Genomic DNA, 24,040 nt, shown 5'->3' on the forward strand with positions numbered 1-24,040 from the left:
CTAGCTGAGAAGCGGTTGGAGAAAGGGGTGATGTCTGCCCTCCTCATGCAGTGGAGCTTCAATATCTGCACTTCCCTTTTCTGTAGCCCTCAAGTTCCAGGATTTTTATTTTTATTTTTTGAGACAGAGTCTTATGTCGCCCAGGCTGGTCTTGAACTCCTGGACTCAAGTGACCGTCCCCACTCAGCCTCCTGAGTAACTAGGATTCTAGGCATGAGCCATGAAGCCTGGCTAGTTCCAGAGCATTTTCCTCAGTTTCCCTGCACCTCCTCCCTCTCGCTGCTACCCTTCCATATACACAAGAAGGAAAGTCTGCATCTCTGTGAAAGTAGGTCTGTACCCCTCTGCATGCACACCCACTGGCACCTCTGAACACGCAGCATAGAAGGAAGGCTGCCCCTGCAAGTCCCAGGACTTTCATGGCACACAGGCCACCAGTGCCTGTCCCGTCAGCCACCTGTCCTGTGCTCGTAACCATGTCACTTCCTTTCTTCAGCCTCAGCATTCTCGCCTGTGAAATGGGAACGGCAGACAACTGTTGATAGGTGAATAGGGTAACATCCACACTGAGTGTTGGCAGCGTTGCTGCTGACAAGTGTAACACCTACCTGCCTCTCTCTGGGGCCATTGCCAGGTCAGAAGGGAACCAAGGGTGAGGAGCCTTTGACAACAAGGCCGCACAGAGCACCCCCAGGCTCTCGGGACAACAAGGCCGCACAGAGCACCCCCAGACTCCCCGGGATAACAAGGCCGCACGGAGCACCCCCAGGCTCCCCGGGACAACAAGGCCGCACGGAGCACCCCCAGGATCCCCAGGATAACAAGGCCGCACGGAGCACCCCCAGGCTCCCCGGGACAAGGTCACACGGAGCACCCCCAGGCTCCCCGGCACAACAAGGTCACACGGAGCACCCCCAGGCTCCCCGGGACAACAAGGCCGCACGGAGCACCCCCAGGCTCCCCGGGACAACAAAGCCATACAGAGCGTCCCCAGGCTCCCCGGGGTGCCAGGTGTGCTTGGGCATTGCTGGTTTGTGGACCTTTGCAATTGGGCCCTGGCCTGGCTCTGTTCCCCTGCTCCGGCCAGCCTCTTGCTCCCCTCCCCATCCCGCTTTCCCTCCACACCCCTTCACCTCCAGCTGTTGCAGAAGATGGTGGGGTACACCACTGCAGTGAGGAGTCCAGGGACAGCAGCCTGGAGGGCTGGGCCGCTCCCGACACAGGCTGGCAGCAGCAGAAAATGCTGCCTCTGGAGCCTGTGCCAGAGCCTGTGGCTGAGGCGGAGAGGGTGGCCATTCAGAAAGGTCCCAGGCCATGGAGGACTGTCCCCTGCCAGGCAGGGATGATTGAGTACCGAGGTTGCTGCTGGCCCAGCTGTAGCCCTGGTATCAGAGGTGACAGTGGATCTGGGGGGGGCCTGGGGCTCATCTCCCTCTGTGGAACTCTCCTGGTTTTGTTTTCACTAATTTTAGCAGGAGTCTGAAGTCAAAACACGCACCCCCCCTTTCTTTTTTCTGAGACAGAGTCTCCCTCTGTCGCCCAGGCTGCAGTGCAGTGGTGCAAGTTCGGCTCACTGCAAGCTCCGCCTCCCGGGTTCACACCATTCTCCTGCCTCAGCCTCCCAAGTAGCTGGGACTACAGGCGCCCGCTACTACGCCCAGCTAAGTTTTTTGTATTTTTAGTAGAGACGGGGTTTCACCGTGTTAGCCAGGATGATCTCGATCTCCTGACCTCGTGATCCACCTGCCTCGGCCTCCCAAAGTGCTGGGATTACAGGTGTGAGCCACCGCGCCCGGCCCAAGACATACCTTCCTTTGCCTTCTGAAGCAGATGCTGGGGTACGTTTTCTGTTTCTTTATTGGCTGTAGTAGGCTCTGGCTGTCATAATAAGGTACCACAGACAGGGTGACTTGAACAGCAGACACTTATTGTCTCGCAGGTCTCAGGGTATCTGCGGGGTGCTTCCTCCTGAGCCCTGTCTCCTCAGCTTGCAAAGGGCGGTCTTCTCCCTGCAGCCTCACATGGTCTTCCCTCTGTGTGTGTCCTAATCTCTTCTTTTTTTTTTTTTTTTTTTTTTTTTTTTGAGATGGAGTTTCGCTCTTGTTACCCAGGCTGGAGTGCAATGGTGCACTCTCAGCTCACCGCAACCTCCACCTCCCGGGGTTAAGTGATTCTCCTGCCTCAGCCTCCCAAGTAGCTGGGATTACAGGTAAGCATCACCACGCCGGGCTAATTTTGTATTTTTAGTAGTGATGGGGTTTCTCCATGTTGGTCAGGCTGGTCTCGAACTTCTGGCCTCAGGTGATCCACCCTCCTCGGCCTCCCAGAGTGCTGGGATTACAGGCGTGAGCCACCATGCCCAGCCCTAATCTCCTCTTCTTTTTTTTTTTTGAGACGGAGTCTCGCTCTGTCCCCCAGGCTGGAGTGCAGTGGCCGGATCTCAGCTCACTGCAAGCTCCACCTCCCGGGTTCACGCCATTCTCCTGCCTCAGCCTCCCGAGTAGCTGGGACTACAGGCGCCCGCCACTGCTCCCGGCTAATTTTTGTATTTTTTTAGTAGAGACGGGGTTTCACGTGTTAGCCAGGACGGTCTCGATCTCCTGACCTCGTGATCCACCCCCCTCGGCCTCCCAAAGTGCTGGGATTACAGGCTTGAGCCACCGCGCCCGGCCATCTCCTCTTCTTATAAGGACACAAGTCCTATTGGATTAAGGCCCACCCTAATGACCTCATTTTACCTTCATCACCTCTTTAAAGGCTCTATCTCCAAATACAGTCACATTCTGAGGGACTGGGGGTTAGGACCTCAATGTACAAATTTGGTTGGGGACAAAATTCAGTCCATAACCATTGATGTTTCAGAAGAACGTGGAGGCCCAGATCCCATCCTGGCTCTGCCAGTCCTGGGCCAGCCACTGCAGTTTTCTCATCAGTACAATTTGTTGATGTTTCCATTTTGTCCCACAACATCCCAGGTACACTCATGGACACTTGGGTACAGTCAGGCAGTACAGCTTCACCCTCAAGAAAACCCAGGTGACTCCATTGCCCAGGCCCTCCCAGTAGCACCCTTCCCTGGCTGCTCACCCCGCCCCTGCATCCCCAGAGCAGACTGGGGTGTGGGACAGTCGAGGTCTCCTTTGTGTTTGTTCTCCTGGACGCTCAGCTGCCCCCGCTGCTGTCCCACACACTGCTCCCCTGAAGAAATCCGCCTGCACCACCAACAGGTCAGGAAGGAAGGTGTGGGCATCCCTGACCCCTTCCCGCATACCCAGGCCCAGCTCTTCAGAGGCTCACACCCTCCTCCTCCTCTCTGCGGGACTCTTGACCCAACCCCGTCTCCCCCATATTTGCTCAAGGCTGCAGCTTTGGGCACCTCATATCCTTCATCTCCCATCCCACCCCCGCCCCCTACTCTTGGGCCTGTGGTCTTTCCCAGGTCATCTCCAGCAGCCATGGCCCCACTGGAATCTGAGCTTCAGGCATCCTCACTCATGACACAAGCTCCTATTTTCCTGTTTACCTAATCAAGCAGGTGATTTCTCTGTACAATAATTCCTTCGTTTCGTGGTTTTCCATTTCTTGACCTTGCCACCTTCGCGAGTCTCTCTCCTCCCCTCTCCTGCCTGCCTCTCGACTCAGTGCCTTGGCCGTCATTAGATTGACCCCCAGCCCCTGCCTTGAGCTGTCCCCTCCTTTTCTATCAGACTACTTCCCAAGACCCAACCTGGATGAACCCACACATTCCCTTCACTGCACAGGTCACAGAAAAGGAAGGGCAAGCATTTCCACACCATCCATAATAAATATACTTTTAACAAGTAAACTCGCCCCACAGGGAGCAATGGTGGAGCAGCCTGGGCAGACTGACCCCCCATGGATAACAAAGATAGATTCTGAACAAAAATAGGCACGTTAAAAAAAACCTCCTGGAAGGCACTGGAGAGCGGGTGAGGACAGGCGGAAGCTGGAGAGGAGGCTGCCCTTGAAAACAAACTGCGGCGGGTGAGGTCTCTGTGGCAGCAGATCTGATAGACTTTGCACAAAGGAAGTTACACAAATGGCTAATAAACACATGAAAAAGTGCTCAACATCATTAGTCACAGGAAAACGCAACTCAAAACCCACCAAGAGACTGGGCGCGGTGGCTCACGCCTGTAATCCCAACACTTTGGGAGGCCGAGGTGGATAGACCACCTGTGGTCATGAGTTTGAGACCAGCCTGACCAACACCATCTCTACTAAAAATACAAAAATTAGCCAGGCGTGGCGGCATGCACCTGTAATCCCAGCTACTCAGGAGGCTGAGGCAGAAGAATTGCTTGAACCTGGGAGGAGGAGGTTGCAGTGAGCTGGGATCATGCCACAGCACTCCAACCTGAATGACAGAGCAAGACACTGTCTCGAAAACAACAACAAAAACACAAAACAAAACAAAAAACCCACACCAAGGCCAGTTGTGGTGGCTCATGCCTGTAATCTCAACATTTTGGGAGGCCCAGGTGGGAGGATTGCTTGAACCCAGGAGTTCAAGACCAGCCTGGCCAACATAGTGAGACTCTGTCTCTACAAAAAGCAAAAAATTAGCTGGGTGCAGTGGTGCATACCGGTAGTCCCAGCTACTCGGGAGGCTGAAGTGGGAAGACTGCTTGAGCCTGGGGGATCAAGGCTGCAGTGAGTCATGATTGTGCCACTGCACTGCAGCCTGGGTGACAGAGAGAGACCCTGTCACAAAACAAAAGACAAAAAAGTTCCACAACAAGATATCACTACACACCGGCTCTGAAGACTGACAACCCCAAGCACTGTTAACATGTTAACATGCACCTGCCACTTGACCTGAAGATTCTATCCCCAGGTGTCATCCAGAAAAGAAGTGAAAGGTGTGACCACAAAGGATGTGTCCTCTAATGCTCATAGGAGCTTCCTCCAACCCCCATGCCCACCCACGGGAGAACGGACAGACCAACTGCAGAATATTCATACAATGGGATCTTATGCGTGGATGAAAGAGAGGAGCTGGTGGTGCACCTGATGTTGATGAAGCTCCCTGACCTGAGGGAGAGAAGCTTGCTGCAAGAGTGCCCACTAGTGAGTCCTCGCAGAGGCAAAACTCATCTATGGCGGAAAAAGAGGAGACCAGCAGCTGCCTCAGGGTAAGATCACGAGCAGGGACTGGGAGGGAGGGACACAAAGGAACTTCTAGAGTAATGGACACGCTTAGATTTTTATTGGGCAGGGGGCTATACAGGTGCAGCCATTTTCAGAATTTATAGTTAAGATTCATGCATTTTGGCCAGGCGTGGCCATGCCTGTAATCCCAGCACTTTGGGAGGCCGAGGTGGGCAGATCACCTGAGGTCAGGAGTTTGAGACCAGCCTGGCCAACATGGCGAAACCCCGTCTCTACTAAAAGTACAAAAATTAGCTGGACATGGTGGCATATGCCTGTAATCCCAGCTACTCGGGAGGCTGAGGCAGGAGAATCACTTGAACCTGGGAGGCGGAGGTTGCAGTGAGCAGAGATCGTGCCATTGCACTCCAGCCTGGATGAGAGTGACACTCCATCTCAAAAAAAAAAGGAAAAAGAGGCCAGGCACGGTGGCTCACACCTTTAACTCCAGCACTTTGAGAGGCCAAGGCGGGTGGATCACAAGGTCAGGAGTACAAGACCAGCCTGACCAAGATCGTGAAACTCCATCTCTACTAAAAATACAAAAATTAGTAGGCTGGGCATGATGGCTCACGCCTGTAATCCCAGCACTTTGGGAGGCCGAGGTGGGCGATCATGAGGTCAGGAGATCAAGACCATCCTGGCTAACATGGTGAAACCCCATCTCTACTAAAAATACAAAAAAAAATAGCCTGGTGTGGTGGCGGCACCTGTAGTCCCAGCTACTCGGGACGCTGAGGCAGGAGAATGGTGTGAACCCGGGAGGCAGAGCTTGCAGTGAGCTGAGATCGCGCGACTGCACTCCAGTCCGGGCAACAGAGCGAGACTCTGTCTCAAAACAAAACAAAACAAAACAAAAACAAACAACAAAAAAATTTCCTTAATAAAATGTTTATACGAAAAAATATAAAGATACTATTTGGTATCAGACTGGCAAAGATAAACACTTTGTGTCTTAGTTCATGGTGCTGTTACAAAATACCACACTGGGTGGCTTAAACAACAGAAATGTGTCTCTCAGTTCAGAAGGATGGCATGTCGGCCGGGTGCGGTGGCTCACGCCTGGAATCCCAGCACTTTGGGAGGCCAAGGCGGGCGGATCACAAAGTCAGGAGATTGAGACCATCCTGGCCAACACGGTGAAACCCCGTCTCTACTAAAAATACAAAAATTAGCCGGGCGTGGTGACGGGCGCCTGTAGTCCCAGCTACTCGAGAGGCTAAGGCAGGAGAATGGCGTGAACCCGGGAGGCGGAGCTTGCAGTGAGCCGAGATCGTGCCACTGCACTCCAGCCGGGGGGACAGAGCGAGACTCCGTCTCAAAAAAAAAAAAAAAAAAAAAAAAAAAGAAGGATGGCATGTCCAAGATAGGGGTGCCAGCGGCTTTGGTGTCTGGTGGGGACAGCCTTCTTGTTGTGCCCTCACATTGCAAAGAGAGCAAGCTCCAGTCTCCTCCTCTTCCCGTAAGAACATCAGTCACTCACCCTCATGATCTCACCTGAACCCAATGACCTCCCAAAGGTCCTGTCTCCAAATATCATCGCATTGGATGGTAAGATTTCCTATGAATTTTGGGGGGACGCGAACATGCAGTCCATAACTTTGAATCATATACTTCTGGGGGAGCTATGGCACAACAGCACCCTCTACTACATTACTGATAAGGTATAAATGGGCACACGCCTAATTCAGATGGCAATTTGATCACTGCTGTCCACATTATAATTACATAAGTGTTTTGACCCAGCAGTTCTGGAAATTCTATCCTATAAACTTGCACATAAGCAATACGACCTCGGTATAAGGGTATTTGTGAGAATATTGTTCAGTACAGCAAAGCACTGGAAAAGGCTGAATGTCCACGGGCAGGGGACCAGCTAATAAATCCTGGTCCATCCATTGAGCAGACTACTCTAGTCACGAAAACGAAGGCACTCTCTTGCAGCCTGTGGGAGGTCATTAGGTTTAGATGGGGTCCTGAGTATGAAAGCGTATGAAGAATAGGGAGTATGATTGCACCCTCTCCTCCCGTGGTGTAAAGGGAAATTGGATGCACCTGAACACAGTATGCGTTTTTACATGTATGAAATATTTCTGGACAGATCAAAAGAAGTTTGGTTGTCTGTGGGGAGGGAACGCGGTGGCTGGAAAATGACAGAGGGTAACTTTCAAACTTTTGAACCATGTTACCAATCACTAATTATCAATTCAATGGAATAGATTAAAATAAAATTCAAAACTTATTCCTTTATCCCTTACCTCCTTCCACTTTTCTCTCCTTTCCAGTAAGAGTTCTCACATGACTGGCCACTTCAGCGTACTTTCTTTCTCTTTCCTTTTTTCCTAAGTATTGTTTTAATCTTTATCCTTTATTATTAAAAAAAAAAACAGACATTGAGACTCCCCGTGGCCTGTGTTCCCTGCCTACCCTGTACCTCCATCCCCACTCCCTTTCCCCTGCCTTCAAGGAACCACTATTAGTTTCTTGTGTATTCTCCAATGTTTCTTCTCGCAACTATGGGCAAATATTTTCCCCCATTACCACCCCAAAAGCAGCATACCATGTATGTTGTTCTGCACCTTGCTTTTTTCACTTAAAAATAGACTGTAGGCCAGGGGTGATGGCTCACACCTGTAATCCCAGCACTTTGGGAGGCCAAGGCAGGCAGATCACCTGAGGTCAGGAGTTCCAGACCAGACTGGCCAACATGTCAAAATCCCATCTCTATTAAAAATACAAAAATTAGCCGGGCATGGTGTCAGGCGTTTGTAGTCCCAGCTACTCGGGAGGCCGTGGGAGGATAATCGCTTGAAGCCGGGAGGCGGAGGTTGCAGTGAGCAGAGGCCACGCCATTGGACTCCAGCCTGGGCGACAGGGCAACAAGATATTGTAGAGATCTTTCCATATCATATAGGAACTTTTTTTTTGAGATGGAGTCTCACTCTGTCACCCAGGCTGGAGTACAGTGGCACCGTGTAAGCTCACCACAACCTCCGTCTCCTGGGTTCGAGTAATTCTCTTGCCTCAGCCTCCTGAGTAGCTGGGATTACAGGCGCCCAACACCACGCCGGCTGATTTTTGTATTTTTAGTAGAGATGGGGTTTCACCATGTTGGTCAGGCTGGTCTCCAACTCCTGACCTCAAGTGATCCACCCACCTTGGCCTCCCAAAGTGCTGGGATTACAGGCGTGAGCCACTGCACCCGGCAGAGCAACGTCACTTACTACCCGTGCTGACTTGGGAGCAAATCTCACATATAAATTCCTCCACGTGTGGAGGCGTTTCCCTTCCCTTGCTGTGTCTGCATTCGTCAGCAGCCATGCTAAGCGACTGGACCACATGGAGCATCACAACGTGTTATTTTATTTTATTATTTTATTTTATGTTTTTTGAGACAGTCTCGTTCCTCCTGTCCACTTGCCGGCGCTCCTCGGGTTTCGGGCCACGGCTCTCCTCGGGAGCGGCGGCGCTGTAGGAAGCGTGGTCCTCTCCCTCTGCAGTCACAGCCATCTCTCGCGGATGCCGCTGGACTGACGCCGCCCGCCGGGAGCCCGCCTCGAATCCCGCCCGCGCAACTCCCACGCCCCAGCCCTGGGCCGTCCCTGCTCCCGCGCGGCCCGGGTCGCCTCCCTCCTACCTCGCCTCCCCAAGGCCCCAGCGCGCCGGGGCTTCCCTGTCCCGGGCGCCTGCTCGTGGCGGCGGGCGGGCTCCTTGCCCCGCTCTTAAGGGTCAGCGCCGGCTCCTGGGCCTCCCCTCCTTCCTATCGCGGCCCACTCCTCCCACCCGCCTTCTCCGAGCTGATGCCAAGGCCGGACGGACGCGACAAAGGCCTGCTGCCGAACGTGACCTGTCCGCGGAGTAGACAGACGCGCCCCCGACCGCCAGACTCAGGGGACCCGGAGGGCGGGAGTGGAGGGCGCGCCTGCGCACCCCTTCCTGGCGCTCGCCAGTCACGTGGGGCCGCGAGTGGCGCCACTCGCGGAAACGCCCCTCCGGAAACGTGAGCTGCGGAGCGGGGTTCCGCCTGGGCCAGGCTCTAGAACCGGCGCCGCACGGGAGTCGTTGCGTGCAGACTTCTGTGTCCGTGTCGTCGCTCTCCCCTCCCAAAAGCGCTGCCGCGAGGACCGGCGCCGCCGGCGATTTCCCCGCCTTTGTGTCGCGGGGCTGCCCGCTGCGCGTTACTTGGTGTGATACGCAAGCTCGGCGGTGATCCCGAGCCCCACGCGAACCTCCCTGCGTCCCTGCTAGTGCCTGGCGCCGTCACTGACGCTGAGGCGTGAACACGGAGCCGGCTCGGAGGGGCTGTTCTCCCGGACGCCAAGGCCACCCAGCGCGGCCGCAGGGCCGGGCAGAGGGGACCTGTAGGGAGCCGCGGGCCGCATCCCTCCCGGAGGTCTGCGAGCTTCTTGAGGCCTCCCGCCCTCTTTTGAGCCCCGCCGCTGCCTTGTGGCGCGTCTCCTCCATCCCTGCGGGTGACCATCGACCGCGTTCCCCAGGCCTTGCTCACTTCTTGGTTACGGGCCGGGGGTGCTCCTGCCCGACCCTCGGCATTGCCCAAGGGAGTCTGCACTTAACCTCTGTGCTCTGCCAGGCCTCTGTGGAGAAGAGCCGTCCACCTGCCTGACTGGGCCCAGCTTTGGGGAAGACCTTCTTGGTTTTGTCTGCTGGCTGGACTGACCCTGGCCCTCAGCCCAGGTGAGGCGACCAGTGGCATGATGCCCAGGTGGAACATGGATTTCTCTCCAGGATGGCAGAAGAATGGTTTAGAGGCAGCAGTGGGATGGGGGAGAATCCTGACCCCGTCTCAAAAGGTCAAGATATGCCAGGTCTGGGGGAAAAATATCACTACTATAAAGGGCTGAGAGCTTGGTTTGGTGCAAATCTGAGAATCCCTCAACACTTTAATTTCTTTAATCCTGCTAACAGTTAACAACTTCCTACAGGCTGACACCTTAGGAATAAACTCCACCTGTGTTCCCTTTATGTTTCCTCTATTCTTTTCTCCAATCCTTAATTTTTTTTTTTTTTTTTTTTTTTTTTAGATGGAGTCTCGCTCTGTTGCCCAGGCTGGAGTGCAGTGGCATGATCCTGGCTCACTGCAACCTCTGCCTCCTGGGCTCAAGCGATTCTCCTGCCTCCGCCTCTCGAGTAGCTGGGATTACAGGCGTCTGCCACCACGCCCAACTAATTTTTGTAATTTTAGTAGAGACAGGGTTTCACCATGTTGGCCAGGCTGGTCTTTTTTTTTTTTTTTTTTTTTTTTGAGGCGGAGTCTCGCTCTGTCGCCCAGGCTGGAGTGCAGTGGCTCGATCTCGGCTCACTGCAAGCTCCGCCTCCCGGGTTCCCGCCATTCTCCTGCCTCAGCCTCCCGAGTAGCTGGGACTACAGGCGCCGCCACCACGCCCGGCTAATTTTTTTGTATTTTTAGTGGAGACGGGGTTTCATTGTGTTAGCCAGGATGGTCTCGATCTCCTGACCTCGTGATCCGCCCGTCTCGGCCTCCCAAAGTGCTGGGATTACAGGCTTGAGCCACCGCGCCCGGCCTACCAGGCTGGTCTTGAACTCCTAACCTCAAGTGATCCACCCACCTCCGCCTCCCAAAGTGCTGGGATCAGAGGCTTTTTTTTCCTTTTGAGATAGGGTTTAACTCTGTCGCCCAGGCTGGAGTGCGGTGGCGTGATCTCGGCTCACTGCAACCTCTACCTCCTGAGTTCCAGTGATTCTCATGTCTCAGCTTCCCAAGTAGCTGGGACTACAAGCACGTGCCACCACACCAGCTAATTTTTGTATTTTTAGTAGAGTTGGAATTTCGCCATGTTGGCCAAACTGGTCTGGAACTCCTGGCCTCAAGTGATCTGCCCACCTCAGTCTCCCAAAGGGGATTACAGGCATGAGCTACCACACTGGCTTCCTCCAATCCTTTCTAAAAACCATGTCACTCATTTGCTTAAAATCTAGGCCAGGTGTGGTGACTCACATGTATAATCTAAGCATTTTAGGAGGCTGAGGCAGGAGGATCGCTTGAGCTCAGGAGTGGGAGACCAGCCAGGGTGGGCAACATAGTGAGCCCCCATCTCTAAAAAACAAATAAATAAACCTTTGTTAACTATAGGATGGATACATAGACGGATAATGTATCAGTTAGAAGCACTTTTGGCTTCACAGCAGAAACTCCAAGTGTGATTTGAACCAATAGGGATTTATTTTTCTCCCATAACAGGAATCCGGGAGGTAGATGTGACTGGCATTATTACTTCAGCAGCCCAGTGGTGTCAGGGCCAGCAATTGCAGGGCCAGGCTTTGCAATTCTGTGACTTTCCCTCATGGTCACAAAAGGATTGCCCCAACTCCAGACAGCACACCATGTTCTGGCTGTAAGAACAGGGAAATGATAGTTACAGAGATGTTTATCTCTTTATCATGAAAGCAAAATTCTCAGAGGCTCCCCAGTAGGCTTCTACGTACATCTCACTGGCCAGAAGCAAGTCATGTGCCCAGTGCTGCTGTGAAGCTTAGAGAAGTTGGCACTAAGCGTTCCCAGTGTTTGCAGTGAACGGGAGTTGGGGAGGCGAGCGTGGACTGAACTGTGGTGGTGGACATCTGTCATTGGGACTGCCCAACATCTTTTGAATATCTTCTTTCCATTTTGATAGTTCTCTCAAGGGGAATCCTGTCATTCCCACTTAGAACTCAGGATTTCATTGATCTGCCCCCCTTTGCCACTACGGGAGATGAGGCAGAGGCTGCCATGCCGGGACACCCATGGGCCAGCTGGTGGGGCAACCATTTTGCTAAATTTGGTCCCAGCAAACCAAGCAGTGTATTTCGGGAGTTCACACTGGTTGTGTCAGCTTCCTGCCACAGCAATTCTGGGGCTGGTGGGGGCAGCCGACCCCTTACTCAGACCTTAGTTCTGGCAGGGAATCTTGGCATTGTGCCCAGAAAGTTAGCCTCATCTGTCAGCCATCCTACAGCTCTTCAGAAATCCACTTCTACTTAAACTAGCCAGACTGGGTTTGATTGTTTGCACTTGTTGTGAATCAAATTGTGTCCCCAAAAAAGCTATGGTGAAGTCCTAAGCCCCAGTAACTGTGAGTATGACCTTATTTAGGAATGTAATTGATTACAGATATATTCAAGTTAAGATGAGGTCGTATGGGTGAGCCCTAATCCAACATGGCCGCTGGCCTTATAAGAAGGAGGAAATTTGGACACAGATATATGAGGAAGGCCATGTGCATTAAGAGTTCTCCAGATACACAGAGCCAATACATTTATGAGGAGATTTACTATAGGAATTGGCTCACGTGATTATGGAGGCTGAGCAGTGCCATGATCTGTCAGTCTGTCGCCTGCACGCTGGAGAAGCAAGACAGCCATGGTGCCATTAGTCTGAATCCAAGGCCCCAGGGCAGGAGAAGATGGCCGTCCCAGCTCAAACAGAAGCAAATTCTTCTTCCACCTTTTTGTCCTTTTCAGGCCCTCAGATTGGATGGTGCTCACCCACACTGGTGAGGGTGGGTCTGCTTTACTCAGTCTACTAGACTAATTCAAGTGCCAACTTCCAGAAATGCCCTCACAGATGCACCCAGAAATCACATTTACCAGCTATCTGGGCATCCCCTTGCCCAGTCAAGTTGACATAAAATTAGCCATCGACCATGTGACAACTGAGACAGAGCTTGAAGTGCTGCAGCTTCAAGCCAAGGAAAGCAGGACTGCGGGCCCACACCAGAAGCTGGGAGAGCAGCGAGGGAGGGTCCTCCGCTCAGCCTTCAGAGAGAGCGCAGCCCTGTGGCAGCTTGCCGTCCAGCCTCCGAAGCTGTGTGAATACATGTCTGCCATTTGTAGCACCCAATTTCTGGTCCTTTGTTATGGCAGTGGAACCCCAGCGCAGCCCCGACCACAGTTCTCTGGGCGAGTGGGAGGGAGGGGGGCAGACAAGCAACTGGATCCCACAGTTGGGTTTTGCTTGGTGATGAGGTTCCCACATTCCAAAGAGAGATCCAACCAAGGGCTCAGGCTGCCACCCCTGGGCTTTCAAGGAAGTGACAAGCTACACAGCTTGGCCCAGCGCGGTGGCTCACGCCTGTAATCCCAGCACTTTGGGAGGCCGAGGCGGGCAGATCACGATGTCAGGAGTTCGAGACCAGCCTGACCAACATGGTAAAACCCTGTCTCTACTAAAAATACAAAAATTAGCCAGGCATGGTGGCAGGCAACTGTAGTCCCAGCTACTCGGGAGGCTGAGGCAGGAGAATGGCATGAACCCAGGGAGGCAGAGCTTGCGGTGAGCCAAGATCACGCCACTGCACTCTAGCTTGGGTGACAGAGCAAGACTGCATCTCAAAAAAAAAAAAAAAAAAAAAAAATCAGCCAGGTGTGGTGGCACATGCCTGTAATCCCAGCTACTTGAGAGGCTGAGGCAGGAGAATCACTTAAATCCAGGAGGCAGAGGTTACAGTGAGCCAAGATTGCACCCCTGTATTCCAGCCTGAGGGAGAACTCTATAAGCTACACGGCTCTGGCAGCCTCATGTCACACCGTCCCCTGTCCTGCCTACAGGAAGGGAGGCTATTCAGAGCCCACAGCCTGACAGGCAAAATGCAGTGATTCCCACCCCTGAAGCAGTGAGATTGTGCATTTAACATACTTGCAGGTGAGGACTCCGGCATCTCACCCCCTAGCTGGGAGCCGGCCAAGCTACATTCCCTGCAGACAGCCCTGCTGTCCACCTGGGAGCAAAGCGATCCTTGGGGAACTGGGCTCATCGTCCCCGAAGGTGGGCTGTCCAGTTGAACGTGGAGACGATGCCCACCACCCTGCGTATTTCTGAACTTGGGAGCCCGTGAGAGCAGCAGGCACCAAACTAGTAAGGAGGCAGGCAGGGTGGCAGGCCTGGGGTGAGAATGCCCTGGGCGGAGCCTGCAGAAACTGGAGTTCCCTCCTTCTAACTCATTCAGAGGTGCAGGCAGAGGTCAGGGAGTAGACCAGGGGCCGAGGTGCCCAGAAACCAACCATGTGGGGCCGTGAGCCTGGTGAGGTTTGAGAGTCAGGGCCCCTCACCTTCATGTCCTTTCTCAAGGCCCTGGGAGGGACCCCAGAAATATACTTGCAGAGTCATGTGACTTAGATAATTTATATATCTTAAATAAATAAATATCTCTCTGCATATCATCTATCCATCTACAGTCTGCCAGGGCTGCCAAAACAAAATACAGCCTGAGTAGCTTAACTTAAAACAATTTAAGAAAAAAAAATTGAATTTTTTTTTTTTTTTGAGATAGGGTCTTACTCTATTGCCCAGGCTGGAATGCAGTGGTATGATCTTGGCTTACTGCAACCTCTGCCTCCTGGGTTCAAGTGATTCTCCAACTTCACCCTCCCCAGTCGCTGGGACTATAGGTGCCAGCCAACACGATTGGCTAGTTTTTGTGTTTTTTGGTAGAGACAGGGTTTCACTATGTTGGCCAGGCCGGTCTTGAACTCCTGACCTCAAGTGATCCGCCTGCCTCGGCCTCCCAAAGTGCTGGGATTACAGGCGTGAGCCACCACGGCCGGCCGACAATGGAACTGTATTTCTCACAGTTCTGGCGGCCAGAAGTCTGAAAAGGGGTGTCAGCAGGCTTGGGTTCTCCAGAGGCCCCCTCCTTGGCTTATAGACGCCACCTTCTCCCTGTGTCTTCACGTGGTCTTCCCTGTGTGTGTCCTGATCTCTTATGAGGGCACCTGTCAGATGGGATTAGGGACCTTGCACTCTAGTGACCTTATTTAAGCTTAATTGCTTCTGTAAAGACCCCATCTTGAAATACAGTCACGTTTTGAGGGATAGGGGTTAGGACTTCAACATATGACTTGGTGGGGGCAGGGACACAATTTCGCCAAAAGTAAAGAAATGAAACATATTTCTTTTTTTTTTTTTTTTTTTTTTGAGACGGCGTCTCGCTCTGTCACCCGGGCTGGAGTACGGTGCCCAGATCTCAGCTCACTGCAAGCTCCGCCTCCCGGGTTCACACCATTCTGCTGCGTCAGCCTCCCGAGTAGCTGGGACTACAGGTGCCCGCCACCTCGCCTGGCTAGTTTTTTGTATTTTTTAGTAGAGATGGGGTTTCACCGGATTAGCCAGGATGGTCTCGATCTCCTGACCTCGTGATCCACCCGTCTCGGCCTCCCAAAGTGCTGGGATTACAGGCTTGAGCCACCGCGCCCGGCCAATGAAACATATTTCTATATTAAAATACGCACTGTGTGTGTGTGTGTATCCTTGTACCTTAAAGAGGAGCTTTAAAAATGTGCCTGTTGGGACCCGCAAACCTTCGTGTACCTCTGCCTGGATCCCAGCAGAGCGAGGACCCCGTGGGCGCTGCAGGGCAGGTTGGCGGCAGAGGCAGCGCCTGAGCAGGGAGGGGTGGCGAGCAAGGCCCCAGCAGCCTCCTGCCTTTCAGTCTCCTGCCAGCAGCTCCCACTGGCCACTTCCTGCAGGAACTGGCGGGAAGAGGGTGATGTCCCAGGCAGAGCACAGTGCTGGGCGCCAGCGGAGGACCACGGCACAGCCCACGTTTGCACTCTGCATCCTGTCCTCGGTGATTATCCTTCACTAACAGAAAGAATTTCTCACCCCAAACAGGGAAGAAACTATAGTGGCACTTCCCACAGAAATTGGAACTGTGTTGTGAGCCACTACTAATCCCTCCTTAGAGGTAGCAGGGAAGGAGAGGATCAAAGGAAATGGTAAATTAACCTGCAATATGCTGCGCTGCGTGTGGGAATAGAAGCTCCTGCTGCGGCTGGCCCACTCCTCATCCCTGCACCACGGAGGCTCTCCCGGAGGTGTGTCAGAACCCCAGCCTGACGACCAAGCTCTGTCCACTGCCCACCACAGACAGCCACCACTTGAGCCTAGATGTGTGCACGCAGTGGCAGCGTACACCCAGGAGGGAGACCCCAGGAAGAGGCCTGCCATCTAGGAAGCAGGCTCAGGCCTGTGTGGGCAGCAACCTAGAGGGAAGGGGTTAGGTGCTGAGGGGCCATGTCCCTTGAGCTGGAGGAGGCCAGAGCGAGCCACTGCTTCTGCCAAGTAAGTAATCCATTCACAGGGCCTGGGGATTAGTATATGGCCCTCTTTGGGGGCCATCATTTAGCTACCACGGGATGCAAGAAGAAACACCACCCCTGTGACTTTTTTTAATGGTGATGTTAATTTCAGTTCCCCCAGGGATCTACAGCATGGGCCTCAGGACAGAGCTCCTGGGTCGGGGCAGTGCCAGCCCGCACTGCAGGAGCAGGTCAGGGGTCTGCATTGGTGAGAACAGCTCCTGCATTCGTGTGCTAGGGCTGCTGTAAGGAGGTGCCACCGACGGGGCATGAATGCAGCAGCGTGTGGTCCCACAGTTCCGGAGGCTCCAGCTGTCCACAGGGCTGGTTCCTTCTGAGGCGGTGCCGGGGAATCTGGCCTCTCCTCCACTCTCCAGGGGTTTGCTGGCTATCTTTGCTGTTCCTTGGCTGCTGGAGGCAGCGGCCCGATCTCTGCCCGAATCTTCACATGGCGTTCTCCCTGTGAGCTGTGTCCAAATTCCCCGTCTTTATAAGGACACAGTCACACAGGATTAGGGGCCCACACTCCCGGGATGACTCATTCTAACTTAATGAATCACATCTGCGAAGACCCTATTTCCAAACAAGGTCACATTCCAAGGTCCTGGGGGTTAGGCCTTCAGCATGTGAATTTGAGGGGACACAATTCAACACATAACAGCTCTGTCTCCCCACGCAGCCGATGTGCTCCTCCCTCTGCCACGCTTAGGCTGGGGTCTCTACGAGGCGCTTTGACCCGAGTCCTCACTCAGGCCAGCTATGAGCCTCACCTCTCTGTCTGTGGGAGCTGCCCTCATTTTCCACTGACCTTTATTAGGTGACGTGGGAATATTAAGCAGTGCCCCAGAATCCCTGGGTTTTGACACAGTGCTTCCTCCCCACCTGAGGCAGCATTCCCACCTTCCTGCAGGGATTTCTCCGAGGAGATTCCTCTGCAGAGATCTGTGGCCAGCACGGCTCCCTTCTCCAGCGGTCAGCTGGGCAGCAAGCAGCCCCACATGGCCAGAGGGCATCTCTGCTCCTGTGTCTGGGCAGCTGACCGACATTCCCCAGAGGACCGGGAGCCAGGACTGCCACTCCTGTGACCCCACCTTACCAGAGTGGGAAAGAAAAATTCCTCAGTAGCTGATTAGCTGTCACGGCCACTCTGTGTAAGGACTGCAGAGGCGTGGCAAGGCCGTGACTGGCGTCCGTCCACAGAAGGCCTCTCACAGGCATGGCTACCTCCACTTCGGCATTCTGGCGGTGAGGAAACGGCCATCTAGGTCGGTCCAGGTTAGAAGCCTGTTCTGCCCCCCACCGGCCCGCATCTCAGTGTTAAGGGGTGCAGCCTCCCTGCTGGAGCCATTCCACCAGTCTGTCAGACTGCCTGCTTCTGGGTGAAGGGTGTGGAGTGACACCAGTGGAATTGATGGACACAAGCTTATCGCCACACTGGTTTTCCTCTGAAACAAGGCCCTGGATTACAAATGTCATTTTGGAATCCCAAGGCAGTGAAGGAGGCCAAGGTTGGCATGTTGGCAAGAGGACTCTGCGAGGACCCATCCGTGCGCGGACTGGCTCTTGACAGAAGGCACACCATGTGCTCTGCCTGCTTCCTGGAGGCTGGCTGCCCTCCCCACAGGGGGTGGTGCCAGATCGGGGCTCAGACACCGTCCTTGCCGTTGGAAAGATGGGCGCCCAGCTGTCCATGCTGCTGGAAGGGTCTGGTGGGGGTGAACAGGCCACGGAGCCGGTGCGGCCACCATGCCTGTGACCTCGGCCACTTTGTGCATAGCACTGCAGAGGCATGGCAAGGCCATGACGTGTCTGTCCACCGAAGGCCTCCCTGGTTTTGAGCCCCTCCTCTGAAGGGAATGCTTCCAGCACTTTCGTGGATTACAAATGTCTTCAGCCCCTGCCCTTTCAAGCAGTTCCTTAGCTCCCCTCCCCAGTCCACAGAGCCATCTCCTGCCTGTGAGCGAGGCCTAATCAACGTAAGTCTGTCCTCCAGGCCCTCCCTTCCCTCCAGGTGAGGTGCTGCTGGACGTCTGACCCCCGCTGAGATGGCCGCTCCCTGTTTTCCAGGCCATCTGTGCAGGGGTTATGGCACCAGTTCACCACACAGGCACCCGCAGGTGAACGAGTTCAGTGTCTGCTTTCTCTTCTATGAGTGAGTCGGGCGCAGCCCTGCGAGGCCAGGGGCGTACACAAAGGCACAAGGAACACCGGAACGGCAAGCACCTGCTCCAGCGAATCCCGGCACCTCCCAGCCCTGCTCGGCCCCGTCTCATACATGCTGTCTTTATTTCATGACAGGAAGGCAGCCATGTGTGTGTAATTTTATGTTTGTGTGTTGAACATCACCAGGTTCATGGCGGGCTGCTCATGGAGTCCCTTGATGTTCTCCGATCAGCTCTTCAGGGCCGGGTAACCAAGCCAGGAGGGGCTTCTCAGTGGAGAACAGTTTTTGGCAGATGACAGCATGAGCTCATTCACTGCTTCTTGGGAATCTCCTAAGAGGGCTCACCAAAGGCCCATACAGAGTCCACATCTCTTTCTTTCTTTCTTTCTTTTGGCGGGGGCGGGGACGGTGTTTCACTGTCACCAGGCTGGAGTGCAGTGGTGCAATCTCTCGGCTCACTGCAACCTCCACCTCCCAGTTTCAAGCCAATTCTCCTGCCTCAACCTCCTGAGTAGCTGGGATTACAGCCGCCCGCCACCACGCCCAGCTAATTTTTTGTATTTTTAGTAGAGATGGGGTTTCACCATGTTATCCAGGCTGGTCTGAAACTCCTGACCTTGTGACCTGGCCGCCTCGGCCTCCCGAAGTGCTGGGATTACAGGTGTGAGCCACGGTCTTTTTTTTTTTTTCTTAAGACAGGGTCTCACTCTGTCACCCAGGCTGGAACGTGAATACAGCTCGCTGCAGCCTCTGGATCCTCCCACCTTGGTCGTTTTCCTCTTGTAAGGACCCTTGTAATGACACTGGGCTCAAATGAGTCATCCAGGATCCTCTCTTCATTTCAAGGACTTTAATCACACCTGAACACCGCTTCTGCCAAGTAAGTAATTCATTCACAGGGCCTGGGGATTAGGATATGGCCCTCTTTGGGGGCCATCATTTAGCTACCAGGGATGCAAGAAGAAACACCACCCCTGTGACTTTGGTGTCTTTAATGGTGATGTTAATTTCAGTTCCCCCAGGGATCTATTTCTTTAGCGAAATGTAGAATTTGGGCGAAGTTGGGGCGCAGTTTCAGGGTGTTCTGCTTGGCCTTTCCTACCTTATTAACTCTCATTCCATCAGTCACGGAGCCAATATGGAAGCTATGCCAGTGCCAAGTGTCTCCCCTCAATACGTTTGGAAGCTGGGGAAATAACCACAGGACAAGCCCACAGACCTGCAGGACCTGCCACAAGATGGACTTGGACCACCCCACAAGCTCTTTGACCTCCATAACCCTCTACTCTGCCCATGGTGGCATGTTGAGTCCCCGGGAAGAGTATCAAGTCAGAGTCAGTATGCAGTAACCCCTGAAGACCTGGCTGTGCTCTTTTCCCATTTCACAGTTCGCCTTGTGAGTGGCCACTGCTCCTCTGGGGAGGGATTGGAGAAAGACTTACAGCAGACACTTACGGCCCTGTTGTAGCATCCTGTCTCAGAGTGACACACTTAAGGAGCTTTGGTTCTATGAACTGCCTTAGGTTTAGGAAGTGGGTGAGAGTCTTGCATTCCCTGGATGGGAGCTAGAGTCAGGGTTCTGCTGCAACTAACCAACCAAGTGAACTGTTAGAGCCACTCCCAGCTGTTCAATCACAAGATTAAGTCAAGTCCTCCATGAGTGCACCCATGTGAACACATTTGTTCCGACCCAATCTTGTGTTTCCTTTCCTTGGTCCAATCCCTTTAAAAATCTATTCTCGGCCGGGCGCAGTGGCTCAAGCCTGTAATCCCAGCACTTTGGGAGGCCGAGCGGGCAGATCACGAGGTCAGGAGATCGAGACCATCCTGGCTAACATGGTGAAACCCTGTCTCTACTAAAAAAAAAATACAAAAAACTAGCCGGGCGAGGTGGCAGGCGTCTGTAGTCCCAGCTACTCGGGAGGCTGAGGCAGGAGAATGGCGTAAATCTGGGAGGCGGAGCTTGCAGTGAGCTGAGATCTGGCCACTGCACTCCAGCCTGGGCAGCAGAGTGAGACTCCGCCTAAAAAAAAAAAAAAAAGAAGGCCGGGCGCGGTGGCTCACGCCTGTAATCCCAGCACTTTGGGAGGCCGAGGCGGGCGGATCACAAGGTCAGGAGATCGAGACCACGGTGAAACCCCGTCTCTACTAAAAATACAAAAAATTAGCCCGGCGCGGTGGCGGGCGCCTGTAGTCCCAGCTACTCAGGAGGCTGAGGCAGGAGAATGGCGTAAACCCAGGAGGCGGAGCTTGCAGTGAGCCGAGATCGCACCACTGCACTCCAGCCTGGGCGACAGAGCGAGACTCCGTCTCAAAAAAAAAAAAAAACAAAAAACTATTCTCCCAAATACAATTAACCTGTAGGTTCTGCCCAATACAAATGAACAAGTTCTTCCTCCCTGAGCAGATTTGGCACTTCTCCCCTGGGCTATGCTGGGATTTGCCCTTGCTATTGGCCTAGAGGCAGCAGCGACAGCGGTGGGTCTGAGGAAGCGGTCTGCCTGTGGCTGTAGACGATCTGAATGCCTGGGTTGTTGCTGCGTGTCATGTTATCAATGTCCCACTGCCCCTTAGGGAGGACATTGGGCTGCCACCAGATGGGTGAACACTGCAGTGCCCAGGTCCCATTTGGAAGATCTGTTTCCTGAGCCTGTTCCTTTCATCCAGTGCAAGGTCCATCAGTGGCAGGATCCGTCAGGTGTTGTCAGGAAGCACTACCCACCCCGGACCGTTCAAACGCAGACACTACAAAAAGGATGACTTCTGGAGGTGTGGGGACGCCTTGGGAGGCAGATGAAGCACGGTGAGGCTCTGAGAGGCTCTCAAAAGCAGAAAACCATGCCTGTCTTTAGGGTTGAAAGACTAAAGGCACCAACTAATGTTTCCAGAGCCCACTGAGAACTGGGCCATGGAGGAGGGCTGCCCGGTGAAGGTTGTTCTCATGGACGGCTGTGGGTGCTGTGAGAAACTTGGCACTAATGCTGGAGGGAGCTAGAAAACTTATTTAAATCACCTATACATTCTCTCCCTCCAGCTCTTTGCTGGTGTCTCCCAGCTGGCATGGAAGCCCAAGTGGAGTGGTCTACAGCAGGCAGCCTCCCAGGGCACGCTGGGCAGAGACTCCATGTGCAGCAGCAAGGGGTTAAAGGAGAGCCAGAAAACAAGACCCCATGGGGCATCAGGCCAGCCGAAGGACACTCATCTTGGAGAGGAGCTTGAGCCATGGACTGCTGGTGGTCCTGAGGAAACAGGCAGCAGCTGCTCTTGGGCGGTCTCAGGAACTGAGGGTTCAGCTGCAGCTGTCTCTGTCCTGACACAAACATGACCTCCGCTTACATGGAGACTATCACATCGTGGGGAAAAGTGGCCCGGCCAGGGCAAGAGTGGGGACATTGCCCCACTCTGAGGGTCTTTGCCTCCCTTCCCCCACTTCCTTGCCCCCAACCAAGAAGGCCCATGGCCCAGGAGAGGAAGGTAAAAGGTAAAAATGTTGTCCCAGAGGCAGATCCATTGCTCTCCTTCTTCATCTAAGGTGCTAGAGTGAATGAGCAGACCACACCTCTGCTCCTATTTAGGTCCACTGAGTCACAGATGTGGCCAGCAATGAGGGATTAGTGAGGGATAGGGGTTTAGATTGGATCTGAGATGGATGTTTTAAACTAACTGGACTGTTTTGATATCTTAACATTGTGGACTGCCTGAGATGTAATTACAGGATGCAAAGAGGAAGAGGAATTGGACAGAACACAAGAAGTTTACATCCCAAGGAATTGAGATGCCTCCAAAAACAGGTATGGGGCCAGGCATGGTGGCTCACACCTGTAATCCCTGCACTTTGAGAGGCCAAGGTGGGCAGCTTGAGCCCAGGTATTTGAGACCAGCCTGGACAACATGATGAAACCTCATTTATATGAAAAATACAAAAGGCCGGGTGTGGTGGCTCATGCCTGTAATTCCAGCACTTTGGGAGGCCGAGGCAGGTGGATCACGAGGTCAGGAGTTCGCAACCAGCCTGGCCAAGATGGTGAAACCCTGTCTCTACTAAAAATACAAAAATTAGCTGGGCGTGGTGGCACATGCCTGTGATCTCAGCTACTCAGGAGGCTGAGGCAGGAGAATCGCTTGAACCTGGGAGGCGGAAGTTGCAGTGAGCCAAGGTGGCACCAGAGCACTCCCGCCTGGGCGACAGAGCTAGACTCTGTCTCAAAAAAAAAAAAAAAAAAAAAAAAAAAGAAAAGAAAAGAAAAGAAAAATACAAAATTAACTGGGCATGGGGCACGTGCCTGTGGTCCCAGCTACTCACTGGGATGTTGTATTAGTTCATTTTCATGCTGCTGATAAAGACATACATGAGACTGGGCAATTTACAAAAGAAGGAGCTTTATTGGACTTACAGTTCCATGTGGCTGGGGAGGCCTCACAATCATGGCAGAAGGGGAATGGCACATCTCACGTGGTGATAGACAAGAGAGAGAAGGAGCTTATGCAGGGAAACTCCTCCTTATAAAACCATCAAATCTCATGAGACTTATTCACTGTCATGAGAACAGCATAGGAAAGACCTGTCCCCATGATTCAATTACCTCTCACCAGGTCCCTTCCACAACACATGGGAATTCAAGCTGAGATTTGGGTAGCGACACAGCCAAATCATATCAGAGGCCAAGGTGGGAGGATTGCTTGAACCCAGGAGGCAAGGTTGCAGTGAGCCAAGATCATGCCACTGCACTCCAGCCTGAGTGACAGAGAGAGACCCCCATCTCAAAAAAAAAAAAAAAAAGCCCACCAAAAATAAAATAAAAAAAAAACCCCATATATATACAGATGATTGGATGGGTCAGGGATGGATGAATGGTTGGATGGGTGGATGGATGGACACTGGATGGGTGGATACTGGATGGATGGATGGATGGATACTAGATGGTAGGATAAATATTCGGGTGGTGGATGGTTGGATGGATGGTAGGATGTGGATGGTGGATGACTGGCTGGATGGATAGTAGGATGGATGGATGGATGGATGTTGGATGGACGGATGAATAGTAGGGTGGTAAATGGGTAGATAAATGGTTGGATGGATAGTAGGATGGTGGATGGTTGGATGGATGGATGGATGGATGGATGAGGGTTAGATGAATGCATATTGGCTGGATGATAGAACGGTGGATGGATACATGGGTGGTAGGATGGTAGGTGGTTAGATAAATGGTTAGATGGATAGTAGAATGGTGAATGGTTGGATGGATGGATTGATGGATGGATGGTAAGATGGTGGATGTTTGGATGAATGGTTGGATGGATGGTAGACTGGTGGATGGTTGCATGGTTGGGTGGGTGGATGTATGGTTGGGTGGTGAATGGTTGGATGAATTGATGGATGGATGGTAGGATGGGTGAATGGTTGGATGGATTGATGGTGGATTGATGTCTGGATAGATGGTTGGTAGATGATAGGATGGATGGACAGTTGAATGAATGGTTGGAGGGATGGATGGATGGTTGGACAGATGGTTGAATAGATGATATGATGGGGATAAGGACAGATGCATAGGTGGGTGGAAAGATGAATGTTTAAAGATGGTTGGATAGGAAGATGATTGGATGGATGGA

At 53.1% G+C, this 24,040-nt stretch overlaps 2 long non-coding RNA genes across 3 annotated transcripts; one reads left to right on the forward strand and one right to left on the reverse strand.

The window, feature by feature from the left end:
* Window positions 1-8,517: 8,517 nt before the first annotated feature.
* On the reverse strand, window positions 8,518-9,124 carry LOC123574652 (uncharacterized). Its single transcript, XR_006699723.3, has 2 exons — window positions 8,810-9,124; window positions 8,518-8,666 (listed from the first exon to the last, which is right to left on the reverse strand). It is a non-coding gene; the product is annotated as an uncharacterized lncRNA (long non-coding RNA).
* Window positions 9,125-9,203: 79 nt separating this feature from the next.
* LOC123574653 (uncharacterized) lies at window positions 9,204-22,790 on the forward strand. 2 transcript variants are annotated; one of them, XR_010576972.2, is made up of 3 exons: window positions 9,204-9,867; window positions 12,652-19,310; window positions 19,556-22,790. It is a non-coding gene; the product is annotated as an uncharacterized lncRNA (long non-coding RNA). The 2 variants fall into 2 exon arrangements; XR_010576971.2 differs by having other exon boundaries at window positions 12,652-22,790.
* Window positions 22,791-24,040: the final 1,250 nt, after the last annotated feature.

Source organism: Macaca fascicularis, chromosome 7 (assembly GCF_037993035.2).
Source record: "Macaca fascicularis isolate 582-1 chromosome 7, T2T-MFA8v1.1".
NCBI classification, from domain to species: Eukaryota; Metazoa; Chordata; class Mammalia; order Primates; family Cercopithecidae; genus Macaca; species Macaca fascicularis.